Here is an 18,821-nt window from a genome sequence, read left to right on the forward strand (position 1 = left end):
TTGGCATCTTCCATATCATATTTATTATTCACATGGTGCCAGAGCTCTGTATACTATGCAGGGAACTTCACTGTCAGTGGGAATTACATGCTCATTTATATTGCTTAGATATTTCAAAGGAGTAAGAGACCTCAAGATGTTTTTGGAATAGACTCGGCCTGTTGGATTTCTTGGCTTCTCCAACTCAATAATTCTAAGAAATCATCCATGCCCAATGCCTTTTTCAGATTCAGTTTCTGATTTGCACATCAGCTTCTTGTAATAAATTTGGCTTTGTTTTCTGTGTTGCTCTGAACATATAGCTAAAGAATATTAAAGCACTGAAAACTGACAATTAAGATCACAGAAATAGCCAAGAGACCTGTTGACAGCTCCTTGTGAAACATTTATACAAGCTCAGAATCCTTTTAATATAAGAAATATGAAAGCAGAAGCAGAAATAATGGCATTACTGAGAGACAGAAGTTAATGAAGGACTTCTTAAGAGAAAACCCCAGAACTGTCAGTAAACTGAAGTTGCTCAAAAGCAGCAGATTTACAAATCTAGATGAGTAACCAGACTGAAAGAGCTCGAGCCTTTGTCCTGAGCATGGAGACACTTGGAGTGACTTTGGGGCAGTCAGTGAAGTGACAGTGATGTAAAATTGTCTTGGTGTTTTCCCAAAGGACAGCTAAAAGCTGCCAGCATCTTCCAGGGTCTTACACCTAAGTCTACCTGAAAAGTTGTTTTGTGGTCAGCTCTTTGCTGTGTCAGCACTGCAAATCACACGACAGCCTGGGCTGGAAGGAACCTTTAAATCTCACCCTGTCCATGCCCTTGCAATGGGTGGGGACATCTTCCAAAAGTCTTGCAATGTCAGACCTCACCAGTGGCCAAAGCCCTGGCAGCTAGTGTGTGTACCGTCAGGATTACTCGCCCACAATGTTTGCCCACTACCTTAGCACCTACCAGCTGGCAGAGGAGATGGCTGGTGTCACACAGAGCAGAGGAGCACAGGTTCATGGTAACCACATGTTTCAGTGTTGGGGCTTTGCATCCAGCTGATCTGAGCTTTCCAAACTGGCCTTTGGATTGCAACACAAACAGTATTGCAAGGGTGTCCTCCCCGTCCCCCTTCATTAGACTCTTCATTCCTCCACTCCCACTGGTTCTTCAATTTGCCTTGTTGCTATTTCCCTGCTTCTAGAAGTCTAGCCTGCACAAGGAGCTTGTTCTTCTATAGCATACTGCTTTTGACTCTTTCTGCAGCTCCTGAAGTCCTGTGCTCAGGCATCTGCATCACTGAGCAGAAAGGGAAAAACACTCCTTTGTTGAGCCTCGTGCTTGATTGGAAAACTTCCCAACTCCTACAGCTTTTCCAGAAAAGCCCTGCCTGGATTCCTAACATACTGCATCAGGGACTTGGTGTTCCTGGGGTCTACATTTCCTACAGGGACCTGCTGTGGATACCAGGAGCCCCTGGAGCTATGGAGCCTGTGGGTGTTCCTGCTTTGCTGCCACAGGGGCCACAAGGAGCCTTCAGCTGGTGGGTCCTGCCAGGGCTGGGGGCCAAGCCCTGGGCAGCCCACCTGGGTAACACATCTGCTGGGTTTGCCTTGAGGCACAGAAGCCACCTCCACTCCTATCTGGTTCATCAGCCAGGCCCAGGAGCAGGTTTCATGGGAGAAACGTGAATTTTGATGTTAAGTTTCCCATATTTTTGCCTTGCTCTAGAATGGCTCTGCTTCCATTGTGTCCTGATTCAGTATAGTTGTGCAGGTCCTCCCTTCTGCTAGAAGGACTATTTGGAAAAATGTTTCCTTCACCAGGCAGGTCCATCTGACCATACCAGGCTGTTACAGCCAGGCTGGGTGGCAGATTCTGGGACATTGCACAAGTCTGCATTCTTACCATGGTGTTTTTGTACTTCACCTACCACAACATAAAAGTCCATACCTGCAAAAGCTACATCACTGCCTCTTGTCCAGGAAGGTGAAGGATGTGACTGACATAAAAAAACTGCATTTTCACTTCAGGGCAGAGGATTCCCAGGACTGAGGGGTGCAAAGACAGCCTTTGCCAATGTCCTATAGCTTGCGGGTGGGTTTTAATGGAAAAAAAGGAGAAAGTGAGGGAAGAACAATATGAACTAGCTAATGCCAAGCTTTCTTTCTTCCCAAGCTCCTAGAGAAGTCCCAGCTATACGAAAGCTGCTCAGTGCTAGTAACAGTGTTCTCCCCTGCCACGGATTCACTTCCCACTGCAGCCAAGGGCTTTGGCTTTCAGTTTGGGAACCACACAGCAAGGTTCAGCAGGTGGGAGGCATGGGATGCTGCTGCTCCCAGCCCAGCACTCCTGGCTGCCCTCGGAGCCAGCTGCCCCAGCAGGACAGCAGCCGGGGAGACTGAAAACAAGCTCAGCCAAGAGAAAAAAAAGCAAGAAATAGCATTCTTATTACAAGGTAAACAGTATTAACTCCGTCTTGGGGGAGTAGAAACATCACGGCGGTGATCGGCTTTTCTGCCCACAAGCCGTGGAAGGGCGGTGGAACGCGCTCCACCCTCCCCTTGTGTAACACTCCCCACGCAGCAGCTGTAAATAATCATTTACCTGTGTCTGCTCCTCTTTCGCTGCTTTTCTTGTTAAATGCAGCTCCCAGAGGGGTGGCTGCCCTGAGGTGTGCGTGGCAGAGCCTCAGCCCCGGGGCTGGCAGAGCTGTGTGCCCCGCAGCCAGGGCTGGAGCCCCGGGTTACTCCTGCGAGCGAGCGAGGCTGCCAGCTGCGCTAAGGGGGATGGGATGGTGTGGGCTGCATTTGTTGTTTTTCCAGGAAAAAGAGCTCAACGGTTCCTTTTAATTATTGTTTTCCCAGAGCCACAGTAACATTTCTCCATGCTGCATTCTCTAGAAAAGGTCTGGTAAAAACACATTGGCCAAAACACATCTGTCAGAGAGCCAGGTCAGCTTGTTTACCTGATGCCAGGATTTCAACACAGGTGCTTGCTCTGAGGTCTTCTCTGAACTTTTCCTGACTTCAGGTCCTCAGAAACTGAGGACAGAAAGGGGAAACCAGTCCCTTCCTATGTGATTTTTGTTGGTTTTTTTTCCCCAATGAGTTAAAAATGCCTCAGAACTGACTCAGACCTATGGGTAGTCACTTTTGTTGAGATTTACTGCTCACTGTCATATTGTAACATGACAAAAGCATCCTTTGGGAAGTATGCATGGGATGGATGCTCTGGGAGCATGAGCAGAAATGTGACCATGGCCAGGCAGCCCTGTGCACAGAGCAGGGGAGATAAGGAGTAATGAAACCCTCGGCCACAGCCTTTCTTCAGGGAGGGATGTGGCCTTGGCCCAGCAAGCAGAGTCTGCACAAGAGGGAGTCTAATTTACAGTGCCCTGTAATTTGCTGATGCCATAATATGTTTAGCTTGGGGAGAAGGCTGTGTTGATGTTAGCATGTTCACTCACATCCAGCTCTGGAAAACAATGCCACACAGGGCTGGGGCTTGGCCATCCTCGTGAAAATAACGGGCAGTAGCTCAGCTGGGCCTGAGCTGTCAGGGCTTTTGTGGGAGGGAGCAGCCCCCTGAACCCTCCAGGTAGGATGTGACAGCCCAGCACCTGCTGACACTCACTCTTCTTTAAAAACTACTGCTGAGGTTAATTAGACTTCAAGTGTCAGCACAGGACCAAGCAGGATTTCCCTAATGCTTTTGAACTGGCCCCAAAAACTGATTGCAGTGTCAGAAAACACAGCTCCATTCTCCCATCTGTGACTTTTCCTCTAGCTGGTGCTTTTTTGAGTCCAAGCAATGAAGGTGAGGATATTGTTGTCAGTACCAACAGTGATAGCAGAAATACCACAAATGATCTCAAGACATAGACTGGGGTGCCAGGGTAATACTAGACAGACAGACAGCAAATAATTACTGCTCTGTGATCAGGTCCTGCTTTGGGATACATTTTTGTGGCTCAAACACACCTCTCTGTTTGCCTGGTGGATTTCTTAGTAGTAATTCCTTACACTTGTGCAGCGCTTGAGCTCATGGGGCTGCTCCAGGCTGTGCTGCATCTTTCAGGGTGAGACTGCAGGACTAAGCCCTGCAGATACAGAAAATACTTGTTTGAAATTCAAGCTAACTCCAGAGCAAGTATTCCTTTCCATAAGACTTACATGTCTCTTTACACCTAAATTCTTCCATCATCCTCAGAGCAGCCAGGTGAGTTAGGACAGCGTGTTCACTCTGCTTACAGATGGGCAGCAGACAAACTATAGCCCTGAACCTTAAATGCCTGAAATCAAGTCAAGTGCCTACAGATCCAGGAGGCTTTGGATTTGGGTCTTCTGTCATCTGTGCTGGTGCTTCTCCTTCTCCACAAATGCACCACACCCCCAGGGAGCTCTGTGTGTGTTGGAAGGGAGAAGTCTCCCTTGCTCCATCCTCGACAGCCATATGTTCTTGAGTCATTTTTGCCATCTCTGGAACACATTGAGCTGAGTGAAGAGTTCTCTGCTGGGTTTGCAGTGGGTGGTGGGGCCAGCAGAAGGCAGGGAGCTGGGTTGAGACCCTGCAGCTCAGAGGCAAAGGAGAAAAGCAGAGTGATGGGGTAGGACCACACTTCTGGCACCAATGACTCCTTGGGCAACGCAGGTCAGCAAAGCGCCCAGGCTTTCCACAGAATTCCTCAGAATCTGGAACATTAAGTAAGAGTCTGCCTGTGTTTCAAAGAAATTATGGAATTTTCCTTGTAAACACCTAATTCTACTGAAGGCAAGAGTTAGACCTGATGTAGAACAGCTCTTATCACTGCAAGACAATATTTTAATAGAAATTTCCTTACAAGCTCCCAGAGCCAGGCTCAGGCCAGCTTTGAAAGATGGTGACATCAAGACTAAAGTTAGGAGCAGATGAAGACTGTTCTTACAGAATTACACTTGGCATGAACCTTTTTCCAAAGAAGACATATCAGGTGTTTCGAAATAAGTTAAAAACATTAATTACAGCTGTAGCAGTAGTTCAGAATGTGACAGATATTTTAGAACTTGCTGCCATAGGTCACAATGTCAATATTGCAAAAGAGTAGTTTGTTTCCATCATAATCAAGTTGTCTAGCACTGAATAATGGACTACTGGAGGCTCCCTCTTTATCTTGGCATACACAGAGCTCAGCAGTGTGTGTCAACACCAAAAACACTTAAAGGATTGCATTGCTTTGTCTACTTGGACCCAAAAATACAAGGGCTTTGGAGGGGATTCAAAGTGTTTTGTAAAGTACCTACTCTAAGCCAGTTTACCCCTTCTAATATGGGCAAACTTGCTTATCTATGTCCTGGTGTTCAGAACTTAGCCCTCCCTTTCCTCCTATTATTCACCTGGATAATGAAATCCGTGCTGTACGAAAGGGGCAGTGACACACAGTGCACACAAACTTGCAGAGGTTTCCATTGGTGCACCTCTACCCAAATTATTTCAGTGTTATTTAAATGGTGTTGGCCCTCAGCCCCTCTGAGCAGTGGCTTCAGCTAAGCTGTGCCAGCTGCCATACAAACAGCTCAGAGCCTCAAAAAATACATAATATATTAAGGGTGGGACAGACCCAAATATATACACTTAAATCAACTTGTCCATGCATGACTGGAGCACAGTAACAGCTCCAGTGAAGCAGCCAGTGTTGAGCTCAGTGTCCCTGAGCCTGCAGCACCTGGACTCCCTTTTGGGGCATAACTTGGCTCTTCCTACTAATTTTAAAGAAGGCATACCTATGGAAATGATAGGACAAATGCAGCACAGAGGGTTCTGGAACTGACCATAGTCTTGTCCTTGTTTAGTTCATTTAAGCATTTCTTACAGAAGAGCTGCAGATGGCACATTAAGTGCAGGGCAAGCTTTGCTCCCATCCTGCTAGAGCAGAGATGTGCAAGTAAAGCAGTGGATCTGTTAATCTCTTCTGTGATGAGATTTAGATAAAGGCTTGTCTGGGACTCCCCTGTGACATGGGTGATTTTGATTCACATCTCTTGGACAAATCGGAGCTAAAAGCAGTGATTACCACATTCATGACTTCCCACAGGAGATTCTTTCAGGACATTTGAGTTTTTATCTTTTAGCAGAACTAAAAGAAGTTAAAAAAAAATGCTGATAAAACCTAAACACACACTCTTCCTTCTTTCCATGGAATTCAACTGCAAAACAACTTACAATGTAGCTAATAAAAAATGGAAAATTTCCTCTGAGAGTCATATCTTTTCCTGTCAAGAGCAATTGAGGCGATTTCCTATGAAAGCCTGTTTCTGCCCAGTGCCAGTAGCAGTGTTTTTCTTCTCAGGATAGGTGGCTGCACATATTTGTGGAGACCACCAGTGCACTTGCTAATGGATGTGCCATAACACCCAGCCTGGGATGGGAAGTGTCCCTCTCCACAAGCATGGGTCTGCTCCTAACATCAGTAACTCTTCATCCCTGTGATCCTTGGGGCTCCTGTTGGCAGTGAAATCTCTTCCATGTCAGAGATTTATTTTTCCCTGCTGGATGTTTCTCATGTGGCTTCAATTCTGTTTGTGGAGGCAGCTGCATGCACAGATCAGAGGAACGGGCTGGGCGTAGAGTCAGCTTCCCACAACTTATCTCTGGTTGACTAGGGCAGGTGGGGAAGGGAGGATGTGGGCTCTCTCTGTCCCAAAACCTGTGGGATGGCTCAGAATTGTTACTGTAGTGATGCTATCTTCTGGCAGAGAAGACCAGAAGAATTTGGTGGGTGCAACCTGGGACACATTCCCACACCCGCCTCTGTATATTTACACTCATTCAGCTCCAACATCCCATTAAAGCTTGATGGAAGCAATTAAAAAAAGCAGCACTAGCTGTTCTTGCTCATTTGTGAAAACCAGCTAGTGAGATTCTGTTACAGATGAGCAGTCAAATTTGAAGCTGACTGGTGAAGTTAGGGTAATTCTCTCAAGGTAATTCTGTCTTTTGGAAACATTGTGTGTGTGTGTGTGTATGTCAGTGTAACACAACCCAGCCCAGCACAGGGAGCCTTCCAGAAGGGTGAAGTTTAGGGTCAGTAGAGTGGAGAATGGGGATCTGTTCTGACTAGGACCAACAGGAGAAAAAGTGTGTTCATGCAAGCATGCGCATCTGTAGGTGACACACACACACACACACACACACACACACTGGACTGTTTGCAAAGACCAATGCCAGAACATTAGAGGTGATTCCAGCATCTGCTTGAAAAATAATTCTAGCAGTATTGTAAGAGTAATGAAAGCTTGGAACTGCTGCCATTTGTGGGGCAATTTCTGTTATTTTTGTGTGGGGATCCTACTGGGAAAAAGGTTAAGTCCGTTTGTTTGTTGTAACAACACAGGAAAGGAAGAGGCTTCCTTTTATCTGGCTAGAACAGCTACCTTTGGCATCACATCCCCTTTTCTCATCTGGTTGAGATCCATATTCAAATCAACAGAGCTTGTCCATAGCTACCATTCAGTAAACAGTAACAAGCTACAGCCAGCTTTTATCTAGATTGAATTAAGCAGGCAGCAGATCAAAGATGTAACATGTTCACCTTTCCTTTTGCTAGAGCAGGAAGGGATGGATTGGACCCCACTAGGAAAGGGTCTCCCTTCTGATCACAGAAGCTTGTGACTGCAGCTGATCGAATAGGAAGCCTTTGAGTTAAAACATCCTAAGTGTGTCTGACAAGCTTCTGACAAAACCAGGGGTGAGCCCTTGCTGCGATAGGGTGCTCACATCAGTTCCGATTCAGAAATGATCACAATCTCTGTAGACTGGTACTATTTGAAAATGCCATCAGATTTTCTGACCTGGAAGTGCCCTGAGGCAATCTTTGGCTATTGACTCTGGACTTCCAGCATCCACCAAAACTTAGTTTAAGTTGTTTCTTGGTTTTGATGAACAAACCACCCTTTGCCTCCCTGTTCCCCATCCAACACAACACTTACTCTTGTAATTGAAAGCAAGCTAATTTACTGATCTCAACTGCTCTCTTCCCAACATGATACTCAATGCTGTGAGTCACCAAAAAAGGCTCTCCCCTTTTCCATTAAGGTCAGCAGCAGCTTTAGCTGCATGTGCCTGGTCATAGCTCCAGGCTGAGCTGGCAGCACCAGCAGCACTGTCCAGGTGGAGGAAGATTTTCTGCTTCTTCCTCTGCCACAGATAAAACACCTTGAACCGTAACTCAGAGGAGGTCAGATAAGCAAGATAAGTTGCATTGCCTGGACCTTCTTTTTTAACAACTCTTTTCGGATGCAAATAATTCAGTTTAATACAGGTAGGTGCTGCCCCAGGTCTAAACATAATTTGGGTGACAAATGAGGAATGGCTTAGGGGCAGGGAGCAGTCACCTAACTTTAGAAACAGTTTAATCTCTCTCTTAGAGCTGCAACAATGAGGACTTTTCTTTGTGTTTCTGTCCTCAAACAAACTTCCTTTGTTCTGGTGCAGTTTCTCCTCCCCTGGAATTTGCTGTCCCAACTGCCTCACTCAAGTCATGCTCAGGCTTGTTCCAATGCCAGCAGTGTCTCAGAAGCCTGATGAAACCTGAATGATCCCTTCTCCCTGTGTACCTGTGTCCAGCCACCCAAATGGAAGCCAGGAGCCATTTCCTGCAGCAGTGTTGGCCCAGCAGCAGTGCACGAGGAGCAGGAATGGAGGGATGGCACCTGCTGGAGCCCAGCCTTTGGGTACAGATACTGAGTCACTCAGATGTCCAGAGTGGTGGTTGACTCACCAGGAGCACGTGAGGCTTGTCCTGAGTCCCTGATGAGTGTTGTCACACCCAGACACAACTCAGCTGGAGCAGAGGACAGGAAGCCACCCAGAGAAGCCACCAGCTCAAGGTTAGGCCACTGCCTTGGGAGGACATCTGCAGCCTCCAAACTGACCAGAGCAGGAACATGAATTAAATCTTTCATATGGATATCCCGGAGGTCAGCACCAGCACAGGCTGCCTTTGTTCAAGGAGGCCCTGTTTTTGGCTTGGAGCATGTCTAGGGCAGAGGACGGAGAAATGCACATCATCACTTCAGGGAGCCCAGACTGAGTTCCATTTAAGGAACTCAGCTCTTGGACATCTTGACACAGCTTGGTGAAAGCTTGGGATCCTGATGGGTACAAGGACACTCTTGAGTGAGGAGCTATTGGCTAGGAGCCCATCCCATTCCCACCAGCTGAGACCAGTGGGTCAGCAGTCCTGGTGGCTGACTCAGCCCAGATCTCCCAGTTGACCTTACTGAGGAACAGCTTCTAAATCATGGTGTGACTTCAGAGTCAGGTGAATCAGACACTTGATCAAGAGTCACTCTAGGATTTATGGATTTGAGTGCAAACTTAACTGTGGCCATAGACCGAGGTCATTGTCTAAAGGGCAACATCAAAATTGCCCTGCAATTGCCTGCTGCAAGAACCGCCCTCCATTTCATTGCTGCTCATGGAGCCATTTCTTCATGCAGAATAAGAGCAGTCTGAAATCTCCTGTGTCATCCTTAACCCTTATCAGGTTCCTCTACACATAATTGCAACAGGTAGGATCAAGCCTAGAGTGAAAAGGCAGCCCCATGTTCAGTGAGGGATTCTCACTGGTAGTGTCCAAGCCATGCTGCTCAAAGGGCCAGTGAGAAGTTGGGAGCTGGAATCACTGGAGAGAGCAAGGTTTTACCTGGAGAGGCTGTTTCCATCAGCACTGCCTGCATCTGCCTGTCTGATACCCACTCTGAAGTGGGAGCAGGAAGGGACCCACTTACAATCAAGCCTGTATCTACACCCTCACCTTAGCTTCTTGCTGTATCCTGGTTTGCATTTTCTCCTGTGCCTTGTGGGAGCAAAACTCAGGTTTCAGGAAGTGTCTCATTAAATTTTCCGTATTTTGAAATGGAGTGAGTCACTGTCACCAAACCAGCCGCTGTTTTGTCCTTGCTCTGTGCACTGAGACAAGCACAGGACTCACCCCTGCCTCATGACTGGCCCCAGAATTCTGGGGAGTTTGGGGTCCAGGAAGCAGCAAACACTCATCACCTTCCCCTTCAAAAAATGTCCCTCTGTGGCTTTTAGACACAAACATGAATGTACACGAAAGGGCAGTGGGTGGGGGCTTGTGCTGAATAATAAGCAGCAGCCAAACAAGTCGAGCAGGTCTGTGGAAGCAATCCAGGCAAGCCAAAAAAGATCGGTGAGATGTAATTATAATCCCTCTGAGGTGGGACACTAGGAGGAGCCGAAGGACCCAGGACACAAACATCAGCCATGCAGCCCTGCTACACCGAGGGGGGTGGAACTAGGCCTGGGTAACAACTTGTTTACAGCTTCACATTCCTCCTGCCTGAGCCAGCCCCACAATGATGTAACTGAGCACCTTATACCTTGGCCAGGCCAAAATTTTTTGGGGTGTAAGAGGAGATAGGGAAGAGGCACACAGGTACATAGGTAAAATTTTATTTTTTTCTTTCCTATGTCCTATCCTGGAAATATTTAACTGAAGAATAATTTATTCAGGATTTCCCCCCTGTTTTCTATTGTGTGTCATGTGCTTTGCTGGTGTGTTCATGATGGAGGAACCGCAGAGCAATAGCTCACGTCCAACAACAGTAAAATGAAAGTTCAGAGCCCAAGCAAATTGTCTCCAAACCTCTACTACCCTGTTAGATAATAAAGAAGCCAAAAGGTACCTTGGTTATCCCCAGAAAATAGCCTATGGGAACATCCTGCTCCTTCAGCTATCCCTAACTAATTTTCTTTCTTTAGCTGTGTGATGTTTCCAGTCTCAGTTGTCCAGTGACACAACATAAAAGGGTGAAAGGGTGGCCCTTTGGAGCCAAGTGCCCAACAAGAAGCTGAAAGAAAACAGTTATAACTGAAGACAAAGCTTAACCTAATGAGCATCATCAACAGAGAAAAATATGAAAGCTGGAGAGTTTCAAATTGTCCTGTCACTTCAGATAAGATCTGACTTTCTACACGTAAAAATGGAAGTAAAATTAAAGGGAGGGGGGGCCAGAAAGAAGCCGGGGAAGTGCTGAAAGCTTTCAGGCTTTGTTCTTTCATCACAAAGAAAGTAAAAAAGAGAAGACGGGCACGTTTTCCCCTTTGTAAGTTGTATTTGAAAGCTAGACCCTTCTTCATTTCGAGCCAAGGGAATTTTTGCTTTTGAGTTTGAAAAAAGCAGAATCAGGGTCATGATTTTTAAAAAGCTTAAATCCCAGGCGAGTTTTAGAAACAGATTCAAAAGCACATGCTCACTGCAATTATCTACGCCTGCGGTGTTTTCAGACATGTGGACTTCAGGAAAACAATAGCCAGCCCTGTTATCAGCACAAAGGAGGATCAGTTTGGAATTACCGTACCTGTAATGTAGGCAGCCCTCAGCTCTGAGGGCTTCCATTCCCACTGTTGTTCAGCTGTGAATTTACTTACAACATTCCTGAAACAGGAAAAAAAAAAAAAAAAAAAAGAAAGGAAGAAAGAAGGGCATTCCTGACTGAAGTGTGGAGCAATTGAGAACTGGCACCCTCTAAGCAATAACTCTCAGCACAGATCTTGCCTAAAATCAGGGGGATATTCTGCCCCTGGAAACTGTTTTGAAGCAGGAAAAAAATCAGAGAGAGAGGATGTCTGAGCACAGGGATGCTCCAGCTCCAATGCAGGCACTGCACAAGGGTAAAGAGGCAAAGGATATGTGCCTGACTGGAATACTCCCCTGTACAGGAGCCGTGACTCTTTCCAGACATTTAAAACAAAGGACCATGATGAACCATTGCGGCTCTAGAAAATGGTTTAATAGAAAGGTTTGGTGCTGATGGCCAATATCCAGATGCTCCCCGGTGTGATCATTCAGAGGCACACACACCTTGGGTAGCCAGGCTGGGCTGGTGAAAGACTGTTTCTTGGAAACCCTGAGTGTGTTATTTAGGTTAACTGTATGTGACTCTTTTATGTATTTGAGTTTAAAACTCCCAGGGATAATATTCTTGAATCTCAGAAAGCTGGGTGGGCATCAGAAAGGCATGTGCGGTCAAGCCTTAAGGACTTGGAACTGGGGGAAAAAAAAGCAATGTTGGGTTTTAGCAGGTCCTGGGTCCCTCTGTGGTGTTTGCATTGCAAACTATGCTGAACAGGTAGTGGTGTTGCCTAACCAAACTACCAAAAACATATTAAAACCATCTTAGAAATCCTGGGTTTCTGTGTCAGGGGCTACAAATCCTCAGTGGCCTGGGTCTCTGTGCAGCCGAGGGACAGGACACACACACCGGTATCTGTAGCAGTCATCTCGGCTCCTTCCATAATCGATGGGGAGAAACCGGGAGGAAAGCGTGATTCATCCCACCTGTCTGACACTCCACCCCGGCTCCCCACGGCTCGCAGCCCTTCTGCCTGGGAAGCGCCCTGCCGGCTCCCTGGCAGCCGCACGGCCGTGTGTCCCCTGCCGGTGGCCCCCGAGGCCGGGCAGGACGCTGCCATCCTCTGCTGGCAGCTTGTGCCGTGAGTGCTGCGTGTGAGCCAAGCCGCGGTGCGGAGCAGCACCCCCAAAGCCGCACCCCGCCTCCTGCACGGGTCACCCCTCGCTGCCACTTGGGAGCAGGAACAAGTTTGTGTCCTCCTTATCTGCGTGATTCCAGCTGTGCGTTTCATTTCTCTGTGTGCCAGAGGAGGAGCTGAAACCTCCGCCGGGTGTGATTCATGTGCCATTACCATGGGGAAGCCCCGTGGTGGCGATTGGCAATCACTTATATAAACCGGGTTTCCAGGGTACTGAGCCCCTGTGAACTATGTTAAACCGTAGGCAGAGTGTTCGGGAAGCTTCTGGACCTTTCTGGTCTTTGGCAGGGGCACCCATGGGCTCCCCCCTGCCCCGGGCTAGCCGAAAGTGTGATGCTGCGTGGCGGGGAGCCAAGGCAAAAGCCCTGCCAGAGGGCTTTCCTCCGCACGGGGAGCAGATACCCAAATCTCCCTGGCAGGCTTAGATGGAGGGAGAAAAAGCTAGCAAGAAAGAGGCTGGGGTGAGGAGGCGGAGGTAGAGCGGGGTGATCCTGGAAGGGGGGGTTGGTTTGGAGAGGGGGAAGTGCTTGGATGCTTGGCTGGGGAGGAGAGGCTGGTGGAGGTGTAAGTGAGAAGGTGACAGTGGAATGTGGGGACTCTGAGAGCAGCCTTGCTGGAGTGATGGGATGGAGCTGGAAGAAAACCAGTGGAGGAAGGGCAATAATTGTTTTCCAGCTTTCTGCTGCAAATGAACAGAGGTGGGAGAGGCTCTGGGGGCAGATAGGGAGATTCAGCTAATCTCTATCAAATTAACCATTCTTTAAGGACTTGCTGAGCAGACAGTCCATCCATGGGGGATACCGGTACCAGTCCTGATCCTTATCCTCCCGTGCCCATGGAAATGCACTGCTTACCACTAACGTAGCACCTGCAGAGCCTGAATGAGTCCCGGCTGATGGCTGGGGGCTGAGAGTGCCCCGTGCCACCATCACACCCCCGGCTCTCCGGCAGGGGCCACACTGAGCCTTTGATGAAGCTGGATAAAGGGATGTGGGAGAACTGGTCCTGCAGGGAGCCCGGCAAATCCCACCTGACAGCTTATGCCCAGCTCTGCTATGCACTGGTTAAAGGCAGCTCCATTCTCAACCAGAAAAACCCTCTGATAAGTGTAAGTCAGCCAGCTGCATAGTTATCCTCCAAGGCTGGCCAGCACTGATGCTTTGCAGAGCCAAGCCCAGCTCCAGTGAGAGGGGGAGTGCCCGGGAATGCTGCGGCGGGGAAGTGGGAGGATTTATAGCTCTTTGCGATGGGGGTCGGGTGGGTCACCTGAGCCGAGGGGGCCTCCCTTGCCAAGAAAGACTTTCCTTGTTTGGCCTCCCAGATAGTTGGATCGAGCAGCCCCTTCCCAGGGAGCAGGGTCACTTCAGAGCAGCTGAGCTGGGGAAATGAACCCATGGGTAGGGCTCCCATCTCGCCGGGGGCAGCATCCTGCTGCTGGGACAAGGAGGTGGGCTCGGAGGGCTGTAGGTAGCTCGGCAGAGAAATGAACCAAGCTGCAGACATTGTTCTGTATTACTGAGCATTTATCTTTTGCCAGCTGACCATCTCTTTGTACATCCCCACCCTTCCGGGCTGCCCTCACACCAAATAACAGGTAAAATAGGGACCCAGGCAGAGTACGTAGGCATGGACTTTGTTTTCAAAGTGCAATGGCTTAGAGAAACTGCTTTACCATCCACCTGAGCATTCTGCAGGGGCTGTAGCACCCCAGTGTTACCCCCCCCCCACCATGGACTGACACAAACGTAGCTGCAGATGAGCTCCCCCAGCTCTGCTCACTTGCTGGTTTGTTGGGTTTTTTACCAAGAATGCAGGAACCTGCTGCTCCTGGATGGCTCTGAGATGAGTTTCCAGAGGAGCTGAGACTGCAGCCAGCCGAGCTGCCGGAGAACTGCAGCATGCCAGGGAAGCACTTGGCAGAGGCACTGAGCACCCTGCAGTGCCCAGAGCAGCTGGCCTTGCACAGGGAAGGGGCACGGGACACAAAAGGGAGATGTGCAGGGAGCCCCGTGTCCCCCCTGGGCAACATACAGCTGCGGGGAGCTGGGGGACATGGCTCTGGCTGCTGTGGGAGGCTGTGTGTGAGGAAGGCTCATAGTTTTCCACAAAACTGGATGAGGTCACAGAGTGTTTTGAGTGACAACAGGTGACTTGCAGGCTTTTCCTCTGGGAGGAGTTCTTGCAGGAAAAGACAGAAATCTGAGTAAGGTCTAGCAGGATTTCCTATAGCCAGGCCCTGGGGACAGGGTCAGTCTTTCTGGGTCAGTGAATATTGAATATTTATGCTAATTGAAAAGCCTGGCAAGGTGAAGGCTGGCTCTACAGGTTCATGGTATGGTAGTCCCACTTCCTGTCTTAAACTGTGCTGAACACCATTTTCATCTTTTCCCGGCAAATGCCCTGACAAAGTTTGGGTGCTTCTGCTGTTGGCAGGGCACTTTTGTCCAATCGCCCATCTCCGATTTCTCACCCTAGTTAGGAAACCGGTTACAGAGCACCATAGATTCATCTAAACATGACTGTTTCCTAGCCTGGTGAGCCTGCACCTTCCTGAGACAAAGTCTGTGGCCAGGTAGAGTCTCTGTGTCCCTCTCCAGCCCTGCCTGGCCGCCTGCCTCACCCACCACACACTGGGCTTTGCAGGCAGGGGATGCTGCTGCTCCTCAGGACCTGCTCTTGCAGCTCCATCTGCAGGTGTGAACCCAGGCTGTGCCTGCACTGAGCCGCTCCCCGGAGCGTGGATTTCCAACCGGACTACATTGCTCATGCTGGGCTTGCACAGTCTGTTGCTGTCTGTCCCTTTCCATCGGGTTCCTGCCCTTGGTTGCGACACCGGGGTGCCGCTCCTCCTGGCTGCCCCACTGTCTGCCTCTCCGCACGGTGTGTTCTCATGCTTTGCCTCTAAACCCTTTGAACCAGTCTGTAAGATCCTTCTTATCCTCCTCCAGATCTTCCCTGAGAGGATTTCTCTAGGACAATGATGAGAAATTCATTGTCTAGCTATGAGGAGAGGAAGGGTGTGGGGTGGAATCTTTATCTCCCATCTCTGCTGGGACATTGGCTCCTGATGTAATGTGACCCATTTGCTGACAACCACCTTTTCAAGCTGTCCAGCAGTTGTTCTGCTCACTGCTGGGTGAGAACAGTCTCTGGAGAACAGGATCACAAAGCCACGGGCAGCGAGTCCTGGGAAGATGGCCCAAGCAGTGTGCAAGGCTCCTGTACCCATCTGCCTGTGTTACCCTGTGTCACAGGCAGCTGTTCCTGGACGAGGCAGGATTGTATTTGGCCTCAGTGCAAAGTTCAGCAGCAGTTAAAGCAGAGCCTGTAACAACATTTTATCATCCCAGTGCCCCTCTTCACTCAGTTCTCCTCAGGGCACTGTGGCAGCCTGTCCCAGCTTTGTGCAGGGCTGTGGCCAGCGCCTCTTGCTGCTCCTTTGGTGGCTGCAGCAGTTGTGATGGATGCTCTTGCACACCTTTGAAACCACAGGGTTTCTGCATCAATCCAGGTGGTGGACAGCCAGATTAGCCTCTACAAGGAGAGGATATGAGGGCTGAAAAGGCCTTAAACACAAAAAAATTCTCCAGACTGAACTGATACCTCAGGAGCAGTCATGATTGAGGAGTGGCCTTCTGGTCTTGCATTACTAATAGCATAAATCCTACAAAACCTGGTGTGGGGTTTACACAGGCAATTCATGTCCTGTTTTGTGAAACACCTGCTCTGAGATGTCTGTGGGCAGAGCTTGGCAAACTCTTCACAAGTGGGAACGTTGAGATACTGGAGCAGACTCTGGGTTTACTTTCCAGGAAGTAAAAGGATCCCCTGCCCAAGGCTGACTCACTGTCAAGAAGGATTTCAGGAGGCTGTTGTACAAGACTATAAAATAAAAAGAAACACCAGCCTACAAGAATTTTAACTCAACAATTTTTCCTTGGTACATGAGAACAAAATGAGCTGGAGGTGGTCAGTCTCTGGTTTCCAGCTCTGTTTAAGGCAAAATGTTCAGCCTGGGCTACTCATGGGATGTGTGTTGTTCCTCTAACCTAAGAAATCATGAACACAGTCTCTCCTGTCAGCCAGATGAGTACTTTGGCACTCTCTTGTGCCTACAAGCATAGGCATTGCTCATCCATCTATCTGGAGAAGATGGCAGCAAGGGAAGTTAGACTGACCAGTGGCCTAGAGTCTGAGAACTGCTGGCTCTGAATTTTGGGCTCAGAGAAATTCTGCTACATGTGATATATAAAAAGGGGGGGAATGATACCTCAGCAAAAGTTGCTTAGTGTGGTTATGGGGGTTAACTAGTTAATCCCTGCAAAATACTCTAGGTATCTAATCATCATCTAGGTGATGGTTTCACACAGGCAAACGGTGTTTGTTTCATGTGAGAACTTAAAGCAGACTGCTCTCATTAAGACTTCCAGAAGAGTTTTTGCAACCTCTTGCGTATGTGACCTTGTCAGGACTGACATGACCAGTCTGTGTGAAATGAGCTGTTGTGATCCCATTCATTTTTCTAGCAGGCAAGCGTGGTTCTTTCGTCAGCTCATTTGCCTGATGCAGAGACCAGCGCCTGGGGTGTCAGGTCCCTGGACCAAGTCTGGTGTTCGACTGGCTTCACCTGCAGGTTTACAAGCTCTCCATCCTGAGTAAATTGGCAAGAAACACATAAATAGCATCAATCCACTCTACGCATTCCCACGCGGAAAACCCCGACAGCCCCGTCTGGAGCAGAGCGTGCCTGGAGCGTTTCAGAGCTCTGTGGGGGCAGTGAGGAAGAAGCGTGCGATGGGCAGACAGCAGAGAGCCGGGGAAGGCGGCAAGGCGAGGAGGATCCGATCCTGTTTGTGGGGTTCGGCTGGGCTCGGCCCGGGGTTCCCGGGAGCCGCGGCATTCCCGCCGGGAGCGGCGGCGGCCGGCAGGGGGCGCTGCGGGCCCGGGCGCGCTGAGGCCTGAGGGAGCCGGGCCCATCCCGGATCCCGGGATTCCGCCCCAAATCCTGCCCTGCCGAGCACCGCGCCCCGAAACTGCACCGTATCACACCCGGCCCCGGGTGTGCTGCTCACTCGTGCCGCTCCATACCGGCGTTTGCTACCCGGGCTCGGCCGAGGGACAGTGCGGAGGATGGAGGAGGGAGTTCGCCCAGGATGGAGGCAGGAATTCGCCCAGGATGGAGGCAGGAATTCGCCCAGGATGGAGGCAGGAATTCGCCCAGGAGCCGCCTGGCTCTGATCTTCCTACCATTGCCCCTTTCTTCTCTGCTTGAATGCGGGGGTGTCTGCTCGCCCGCCTCGCGGGGAATGAAGGGCCGAGGGGGGGATCAGAAGGAAGGCATTGTGCCCTGCTAATCCCCTCGAGCCCACACATGTCACTAAAATAAGTGACTTTGTTCCCAAAGCATGTTTGCTGCCTCCCCAGTACAGCCAGGCAACTTTGTCCCTAAAATGCTGAGCGTTCCTTTCAAGAGGCTGTCAGCTATAACTTCAGACGTCGAAACAGGATGGCAGAACCGCTCTGCGCCTCGCCTGTGCTATCGCTCCTCTTTTCTTTGCCTTGTACATCTTAACTCTCTTAGCAAGAACCGTGTGAACGTAATCCTTATACTTCTGCCAAATTAAATTTCCTTTGTATCTTTCCCTGTTAAAGGGAGATGCTTTTCAGGTGGCAAGGACTCATTCCTGCAAGAGGGGATGAATCGAGGGCTGAGGCACTGCTGTGTTTTGGTGGGAGTGGATGGGATAACAGAGAGCAGGGGGATGGAGGGGGAGCAGCATGTCACCTGGACAGGTTATCAGCCCTCTGCAAGGACAGGGCAGTGCATGGCAAGGGAAAGAGAGGAAATAACACCATGGGTTGATATTTTCTGATCTTGTATTTTAGAACATAAACTCTCCCAGGATGAGAGCCTGGGCAAGCATCCCCATGCCTAGGAGCAGGGAAGGCTCCCTCGTGGTCATCTCCTGTGGGTTTTCTGTCTCCTTGGGCTTGCCTGCACCTAGGCATGACCCTCAGACCTTCCACTTGGCCATCTTTGTCCCACCTCTGCTCTTGCTTCAGTTTTCAGCTATCCTCCCTGCATTCCAGCCCCAAAGGAAGAGGTGGGAGGAGGGCAGCAGAATGAGACAAGGAGCTGGGGTAGGAGTTACAGAAAGACCAGGGTGGCCATAACTCCTATACAGTGGTTCATTCTCTTCACAAGCCCCCCACAATCTCACTGCATCGCACTGCATCCCAAATTTCTTCTGCAATACAGACCCCTTGCTTCCTTGCTACC

The sequence above is a fragment of the Pseudopodoces humilis genome, chromosome 11 (genome assembly GCF_049639895.1).
Source record: "Pseudopodoces humilis isolate 2021_Gansu_Grassland_sample_001 chromosome 11, ASM4963989v1, whole genome shotgun sequence".
Classification (NCBI taxonomy): Eukaryota; Metazoa; Chordata; class Aves; order Passeriformes; family Paridae; genus Pseudopodoces; species Pseudopodoces humilis.